Below are 9,303 nucleotides of genomic sequence, written 5' to 3' on the forward strand. Positions count from 1 at the left end.
TACCTTTTGACTGCCTTTATCCAATTCCCCATTCCCCAACTCCTACCTCTGGTAACCACAAATCTGATCTCTTTTTCTATAAGTTCATTTGTATGTTAGTTCATTTTTTATTGAAGTATAACTGACCTACAGCACTATGTTAATTCCTGGTATACAACATAGTGATTCGATATTTCTATACATTTCAAAATGATCACCATGATAATCTAGTTACCATCTGTCACCATACATAGATCTTACAGAATTATGGACTACATTCCCCACATTGTACATTTCATACCCACGACTCATTTATTTTGTTCATAATGACCCTGTGAGGTAGGTGAGTGAAGACCTGAGACTCTGATCTTTCCTCTGCTGTTCTGACTCCTGTCCACTGTGATCTGGTGGAAAGAGTAAGGACTTTGGGTCTTGCAGACACACATCTGAAGCCTGTAGGATGCTGTGCTGTGCAATCCCAGGCCGGGTGTTGGGGAAGGTGTATATAAGAACAGTATAAACATGGTTGAAACACACACACATACACACACATAGGCTAATGAATGGTCTTAGAGTTGGACTATTGAACATGATAAAATGTTGACTTGATTGTTCTAACTGGACCCTAAGTAGCTGGTGAGGCTTTCAAGGACTTCATGTAGGGGTCAAACAAGCAGGTTTCAGCCCCAGATACCAGTTCAAATCCCCACTCCGCTACCTACAAGCTGCATGACCTTGGGCAAGTTCAATCACTGTAGCTCTGAAATGAGGACAACACAGCATCTCCTCCTGGGCTTGTTGTGAGAATTAGGAGTAACACCGTCAAAGTGCTTGGAGCTCCGCCTGCCCTCCCATGGTGCGTGATGCATTGGCTACTCTTAGCAATTCACTGAGTCTTCCCATTGAGCACCTATCCTGTACCAAACCCTGTGGGAAATAGAAAAAGGAAGTAGGCCTAGTCTTAGCCTTGGGTGTGTATTCAAATGACTAATTCAGCCCAGAAGGGGATCAGGTGCTGTTTCTGAAGTGCAAGTAAAGCATTTCTAGAAAGAGATCAGTCCTGACTGGGTGGAGAGAAAAACAGTGAGCTGGAGCTTGGGGAAGGGGCAGGGTTTTAATAGACGGAGAGAGCAGCAAGCAGTTAACTGTTCTCACCACATCCATCAGGCATCAGCTAGTGGGGTGTCTGATGCACCCAGGTGACACCTGCTAAGAAGAAAAAGAAGTCAGTTAAACAGGTAAACTAGCATCGCCCCCTAACATGGAGGAACTCTCCATCCTAGCGCCAGTAAAGATCTCTCTGGCATGTTGACGGACAGAAGCACATTCCTGTTTACTTTTCATTTTGGAGCCCCTGTGCAGACCCAGCCTTACCCCACTCCATCCAGGACTTTATGCAAAGGGAAGGGCTAAACCAACACTGAGTGGCACCCACCTGACTCTTAGCTTTGAGTCAGGCATGATTCGAAATAGGACTGAAGGGGAAAGATTCTCGGAAAGACGGCATGAGGTGGAAGCCTGGGGCCCAGCCCTTAATCCCATGGTGCTTCTTAGACTAGGACACCCCTTCCCTTTCCCCCCCAACCTTTCTCTTTTTTAAATTGAAGTGTAGTTGATTTACAATGTTTCAGATGTATAGAAAAGTTGTTCATTTATACATATATATATATATTCTTTTTCAGATTCTTTTCCATTATAGGTTATTATAAGATATTGAATATAATTCCCTGTGCTATTTAGTAGGTCCTTGGTGATTATCTATTTTACGTATAGTAGTATCTGTTAATCCCAAATCCCTAATTTATCCCTCCCCCAACCTTTCCCCTTTGGTAACTATAAGTTTGTTTTCTATGTCTGTGAGTCTATTTCTGTTTTGTGAATAAGTTCATTTGCATCATCTTTTTAGATTCCACATATAAGTCATATTATATGGCATTTGTCTTCCTCTGACTTTACTCAGTATGATAATCTCTAGGTCCATCCATGTTGCTGCAAATGGCATTATTTCATTCCCCCTCCAACCATCCTTTACTTTTTTTTTTTTTTTTTTTTTGCTTTTCTTGTCCTCTTCCTTCCTTTGCTTTCCTTCCCTCCCTCCAGCCTTCTCTCCCTCCTTCCCTTCTTTCTGGCTGGGTGCTATTTTTGGAATTGAATTAAGAACCCCTTCTGCCTCCTACAGACATACACTCTAGCATCTTCGTCCCCAACCCACATCATGAGCCAGAGACTCAGCTTCCCTTTTTCCTGGAAGGTGGACAGGTGATTTATAGCTGGGGGCAGAGAAGAGAGAGAAAGAACAGCAGAAATAATCGTCAGGCCAGGAGACAGCCTCGTCTCCTAAGGAGGAAAATCAACCCAGGAAAGAATTCACTCACAAACCTTTTGAAGGGACATGGAGGAAAGTGGAGAGATTTTTCCCTTCTCCTTCAGGAAAAAAGCTTTTAAAATAAATAGCTGACACGTCTCTTATTTGAGTAATTCTCTGCTGGTTATAAATGTGCCACTCTAGAATGCTTTATTTAGAAGTTAAAAAAAAAATGTATTCTCCAGAAGAGGGCTGAGCAACACCCAGGAGAGCCAGGCTCACCCTCGCCTGGCCTTCCCGATGCCCAGCTTTGGACATTTATATATTTGCCAATAATCTGATCTAGTTAATACTTTTTTAAAAAAAAAAAAAAAAAAAAGGAGAGACAGCTGGTTCTCCCACACACATCTGACATTTTCCTTTATGCCTGGCTTAACTTTTTTATGACAGCCTGGATTCACTCCATTGGAGAATTTCTCTCTTCAAATGAGCTTTGTGTTTTATGTTTGAAAATTTTTCTTTAGACAAACCTAGTAATTTTTCAAGTGAAAATGTGTACACTTGAAGCGCTTAGGAAGTTTCAGGATCCATCCGTTCGGCACAGAAATCTGAGGTTATTCAGGCTAAAGTCCCCATATCTAGCTGCACTCTTTAAAAAGTAATAAAAAGCAAGTGATATATTTTAACTTGTTTTTTAAGCAAAAACCTCCAGACTGTCAGTTTTGTTAAGTAATTGATTAGTACCTCTGCACACTTCCCACTTTTCCCCTGTGAATACAGATATGAGGCTGCTCCTGGAGTGTACCAGGTACTTGTCTTGGAGTGGGAAAGGAAGATAGGCCAACTGGGTGTCCTTTCTCTTCCCAGTGGGGAGATAAATTTTTCCTCTGGTGGCTCATGTCTGCTTCTTCCCAAGGCAGGGGCTCTTTGCCGGGCCCATGTCCAGTACTTACACGGTGTCCTAGAAACATGTAGACTTTGGGAGTCCAGCACCCAACCTTGAACTTGACTTGCGCTTTACTGACTGAATCACCTGAGAATGCCTGCTGGACCTCTCTGTTTTATCCATCTGTAAAAAAAGGAGTTACTCAAATCTCTACACTACACATTGTACTAAGTGAGATCATACGTGTGCTTGGTAAACACGCCATCTCTGTATGATTTTATTTGTTGGTTTAACTTGGAGGGAAACCAGATCGCTTAACAGCCCACTCCCTTCAGACCCTTTGGTGATCCAGCCAGAGGCAGAATGTCCAGTTCAACCTCTCATTCCTACCTCATCATACCCTTATTTACAGGGTTAAGGTAAATATACGTGGGTAACAAAGACACCATCTGCACGCTTGGCCTTCCCCTGAACCCACCTGCTCTGAGGTTCAGGGGCATCTCTGACCCATAAGAACTGCATTCCTTGTTCGAACTACACCTTTTGATTTGGCCACACTGATACCATATAAGTAAACCCATCCATCAGTGGAGTATGGGTCCTTTTATCCCTAGTTGTGCTCAAAGTGTGGTCCCTAGACCAACAGCATTGGCATCGCCTGAGAGTTTGTCAGAGGTGCAGAATCCCAGACTCCCGCCCCAGGCCTACCGAATCATAATCTGCCTATCGGCAAGACCCCAGGGAATTCGTACGCACATCAGCTTGAGGAGCATAGCCCCAGAGCACGGTAATATTGCGGGAGTGCAAGCTTCAGCCAGGGAAGGACCTTCCATCCCTCATATCCCGCTGCGAAGGGCCTGGAGCATCTAACCCATAAAGTGTTGCCAGACAGACACCAGCTCCTACAGTGGTTGGCTGGTCGCTGGAGACTCTTCAGCCTCTTTTCCTTTTTCTCCTCTAACACTTGCTACGACAAGGCACAAGGTTTGGGTAGACTCAGATATTCAAGGCCTGAGACTAAAGATGGAAGGTTCAGCTGAGTTCTGAACTGAGAATATTACCAAGATTCCTTCCATCTCTACTGCACTTAATGTTTTGCATATATCACATGCTTGATTCTCTGAGCACCTGGATGGGGGAGGGGCCAGGTAGGTCTTCAGAGAAGGGAAAGAATCTGCTCCATCCACTCATGACGGTAGGATGGGGGCTAGAACTCTGTCTGGTGTGCATAGCGATTTACAAATTTGTGCCCCTTAGATGAAGCCTGGATAGAACTTGAAGGGCTTCTGCAACTAAGGGATCTGTGAATTCTAGAGATATCGGACAGAGGTTTGCAGCCCAAGTGCCACTAAATCCATTAATTTAGCCTTCCAAATAGCCCTATCCACTCACCCAGGGCTAGAGACTCAACTCCTGGAGTGGAGTCAAAACTGCAGATACCACTCGCCAATCAGCCTGCAGCATTGATTGAACGCCCACTGTGGGCAGCACATCACGCCAGGCCTGCGGGGGAGTGGGCAAGGATCACAGCAAAGAAATGTGCTTTGGGAGACATGAAGGAGGACAGTGTCCAAAATGCTGTTCAGTGTTCTGTAGAGAGAGATATGTCCAGTAAACGTTTACTTGAGTTTTGTGCCAGCAAAAATAAACTCTCCCCACAGTTGAGTCTGTATGCTTTTTTTTGTTAGAAAATTAAAAAAAAACACTGTATAACTCAATGAATATCCCTCTTTTGCCTCAGCTGCCAGAAAACCCAGAGTAATTCTGCCCAAATCGTGTAATCGACTCATTTCAGAAGGCTGAGCGCGTCTACTGCTTCTGCACTCCTTCAATAGTCTCTCTTACTTTTTGTTTTGTGTTTTGGTGTGAAAATCACTTTGAATCCTTTTCTGGTAATAGATAAGGCACAGACACACACATTTTGAGGCGTTTCCCACTTGGTTTCAGGTGGTGGAGGAAAGGCATGCATTATCTTCATGAGGTGTCTTACACGGGGGCTAGATGCCCCGACTTACAGTTGAGAGTCTGGGGTCTCAGGTATCCTACTTATTTGAGGGGTGATGTTGCACAAATCATGTTCCCTCTCTGGGCCACAATTTCCTCATTCACAAAATAGGGAGGTGAGACTGGCTCCAGAATTCCGCCAAGAGAAAAAGGGAAACAACAACAGAACAGGCACAAGGTAGTAGAAATGCAGAGGATGAATGGCATGAGCATCATTGGGTGTTGTGTCCCAGAAGGAAGCTCTGCTGAAGCTTTGAACCAGGTGTAGAAGTCAAACATTAGTGTATGTGTCTCCATGGCGGGTGAGGGGACAGAGGCAAGAGGCTGTTCAGGTTGTAGCCGATAAAGGGAAAAATGGCCACCAATTCCTCCCCTCTGGCCTTGTTTGCAGAGGTGGAATCCTGGAGGCTATTTCTCCACTCCTTGCCCTGCGTAGGCCATAGGCCATATGACTTTCTTTGGCCAATAGGACATGAGCACATATGACCTAAATGGGACCATATCTGTGCTTTGGGAACCCAGCTACCTGAGGCTTTTGGAACCTGGCTACCTGAGCTAGCTGCTAGATGATGAGAGGCACATTGCCCCTTACTGTCATAACCAACCACCCAAAGTGTGATTGGGGCCATAAATCAGCCCCCAGCCTACCGATCTGCACAACACTGAGCCCAGCTGAGATCAGCCTAGCCCAGCCCAGATCAGAATTGCCCAGGAGAATCGTGATCTAAAGAAATGATGGTTGTTTCAAGCCACTAAGTATTAGGGTGGTTTATTTATTATACAGCAAAGGCTAACTGGTAATACCAGATGGGAGAGCAGGTCTATTTGAAGACGTGAGAATTGGAACCAGCAAATCCCAGTTGAGGAGCCTGCTGGAGATAGAAGATAGCTGGGACCTTTTTCTCTACATTTGTAAGGCTGGATAACTTCACACCCTCCCAACCCTTATCCCTGTCACCACCGTCCTTTTTTCTCTCTTCATCCATCATGCTTCCAGCAGAGGCAGGAAGCAAGCGTTCTCATTCTTGGCTCCTTATACCAGCTAAAGGGAGAGAGGATTAGCTGTGGTAGACCAGACAGGGGAGCAGGACGCCTGATAATTAACCCATCCTCCTACATACCCTGGCTTCCAACAAAAGGAGCTGTACAAATGGACCCAATGAAATTATCGGCGCTAATCTCCCAGCCCCTCCTTACTGCTGTCCCTCTGTTGGCCAGCACCCGGCAGGGCCTGTTAAGCCATCACATTCTCCCCCCTCTACCCCCAGCCCTGTCCCCACTCACCTTTTCTCTCTTTCTCAAGTTGTTACCGCACAGGCATCACAGAAGGAATCAAACAGGGACAGGTTCTATTGTTCAGCAGAGGCAAGAAAAAAAAATAATCAAAAAAGCAGGGGACTTAAAAAAGACCAGAATTATTTCTCAAATAGAATGGGAAAATCTAACATGCCTTATCACTACGGAGAACAAGCACTGTGCAAACGCTCAGGCCTCTGACTGGCATGCTGGTTGTTTTGAATAGACGCATGACATTGTCAAAGAAACTGCCATTGTGTTGTTGAAAGGCACTTGCAACATTGCATAAAAATCAGGCGTTCGTGTCACCCTCAGACTAGTCAAAGCTGCTGTTTTTTCTTTCTATCTTTCTTTTTGAAAGAAGAAAGAAGGAAAATAAGAAATGTCCCTAGAATAAGACCTTCAAAGCCAGATAAACGTTATGTCTGAAAGACATCGGAAACTGGGCACCCAAGCAAAGCCATCAACTGAAGAGGTATTCTATTTGGAAAAGAGGCTGGTAGGGCAATGAGGAGGTAAGAGGCTGGTGTGGGGCTACAGTCATGGATATTTGCAGAGATTGAATTCTTCAGCCTTGACTTGCTGGCCAATCCTCTTGCTGGCTCCTCTCTGCTCTATTACTTCCATCGTGAGCGGTTATGTAATTTATGCGTGTTGTTTTCCAAGACCCCTATAGAGTCCTTCTCAACTATCTCCCTTCTCAGTGAGGACATGAAATTTCAGATCCTTGGAATTCCAAAGGGATCTGAATTCATCTCCAGAGGCCGTGCTTGTCTCCGGCCACTCTTCAACTGGGAAACTCAGAGAGAGGTGACCAGGGCTCTTCCTCAGGCTCAACTCTTCATTGCAAAGAGCCTGCAGCGTTCACAGTTTGCCCGGAGCAATCAACGATGACTGTAGGTAAAGGGTTTGATGTTCTCTGGGTGAAACAGATAAATCTTATTCCGCAGACTAGAGATGCTGGAACTTGGAAAAGTCATCAGAGAGGGGCATGATATGTTCTGTCTGGTCATCGCGTTGAGAGACAACTTTTCCAGTTTCCTTACCGCAGGAGAAAGCGAGCTTCAGGAGCCTATGAAGAAGGTGAGAGATTTGCACATGCACATAAAGCCCGTACAGGGTTCTAATCGATTGCTGTCCCTTACAGTTCCACAGATTTAACCTTTAAGAAGAGGGAAGAATTGAACTCTAACATTTATTTGACTTCCTGTGTGCCCATGGGAAGGGACCAGGCTGGGAAACTAGCTCTGGGTGGGCGTCTGGCTGATGGATGCTCCCTAATCGCAAGCTTTGATTAGTTCAGCTGCTTCTAGATTTCTGGCTGTTAACAAATGGCCCTTACTTTGTGCCTGCTTCTTCGTACCAAAGGGCTGCCCCTACAGGCTGCCAGCTTCCTCTCACAAAGGGCTGGGTACAGGGAAAGAAGCTTGGACTGGAAGGGCAGGTCTCTACCCCCTGCCTGCCACATGCTCTTGGGTTGGCCACTTATCCACTTTAAGTCTTAGCTTCTTCATAGGTAAAATTTACTTTATTTATTTATTAGTGTCCCACTTGTTCTAGAACCGATTTAAGGTGGCTTATCTGTAAAATGAAGGGATTAGACTAGATGATCCCTTCTAAGGTACGCTCCCAGCGCTAGGAAGCTCAGACAGTCTTGCCTGCCATTTGAATTTGCAGACTCTGCCGTTCAATTCCAAGTCAGAGGGATGCCAGCTGCCCCTTGAGTGTGAGTGATTCATAGTCACAGAGGGACTGTGGGACTGACTGGGGAGATGTGTGCTTTGCGCTATGGTAACACTTTATACTTAGGGTTTCACACCAGCAAACCAAATTCTGGGTACTAACAAATTTCATATTCACACACCTTTAATAGCAAAGCATTTCTGTACTGAAGCAATTTCCAAACATGTCCCTACAAAGTACAATTCATTTTTAAATACTCGACAGAATAATCCAGAGCCTGACCAACTCTCAGGCCTGTGGAGTCTCTTTATGACATCCTGCAACTCTGCCTCACCCAAGGTCACAGGAGCATTAAGTCCGAAGAGTCCATTTGGGGCACTTCATTCTAAGAAAGACCCTGGCAAATGGGAGTTTGTGCTGAGGAGTATGATCAGGAAAAGAAAGATCTAGAAAGAGTGCTTTATGAGGAATAATAGGGGAAGTGGGGATGTTTAGCTCAGAAAAGAGAAGACTTCCCAAGTTTGCAGAGTTGCTGTGATGAAGAGGGGCCCGTGGGGGCCACTGTGGAACAGCTGCCCATCAGTGGGGTGGGAAATCTTAGGAGGTGGTGAGCTAGCAGCACTACAAGTGTCAACCAGAGGCAGGGTGAGGGCGCCACAGGAAGAACGAATGCCTCATTTGGTCCAATTTAGCAAATGCTTGCTGAGGGTCTACTAGGAAGCCAGCTCTGCCATGAGGTAGGTACAGTGGAAGATACAAAAGCGAACACTGCACTATTAATTAGAATTCTCCTGGTTACAAGTAGCACAAACCAACTGGAGATCTTAGTCGAAAAAGGGCATTTATTATAAAGACACGGGGATGATCTTTATACAAAGGTACATAGGTGTTGCTGAAGCAAGCCAGACTCAGGTCTTCAAACACCAGCAAGATTCCTATCTCTGCTCCCTCCTGCATGTCTTTTCATTCCTCTTCTCTCTCCTTCTTTGAGGAACCAGCTTTGTCTGCTTCTCAGGTCCACTTAATTGAAAATATGGCAGTTGACATGTCCCAGGTCTAACTTCCTGTCTCTCCCAGATCCTCATTTTTGACAAAAGTACACTAATTGGTCCAATTTGGGTCAGTTGCCCAGGTACTCACTATTGACAAG

The 9,303-nt window shown here is 45.2% G+C and overlaps 1 long non-coding RNA gene across 1 annotated transcript; it reads right to left on the reverse strand.

Annotated features, from left to right (window-relative positions):
• Positions 1-312: 312 nt before the first annotated feature.
• On the reverse strand, positions 313-3,337 carry LOC125965297 (uncharacterized). The gene is made up of 3 exons (XR_007479040.1): positions 3,238-3,337; positions 1,135-1,188; positions 313-383 (listed from the first exon to the last, which is right to left on the reverse strand). It is a non-coding gene; the product is annotated as an uncharacterized LOC125965297 (long non-coding RNA).
• Between the last annotated feature and the right edge of the window lie 5,966 nt (positions 3,338-9,303).

The sequence above is a fragment of the Orcinus orca genome, chromosome 8 (assembly GCF_937001465.1).
Source record: "Orcinus orca chromosome 8, mOrcOrc1.1, whole genome shotgun sequence".
Lineage (NCBI taxonomy): Eukaryota > Metazoa > Chordata > Mammalia > Artiodactyla > Delphinidae > Orcinus > Orcinus orca.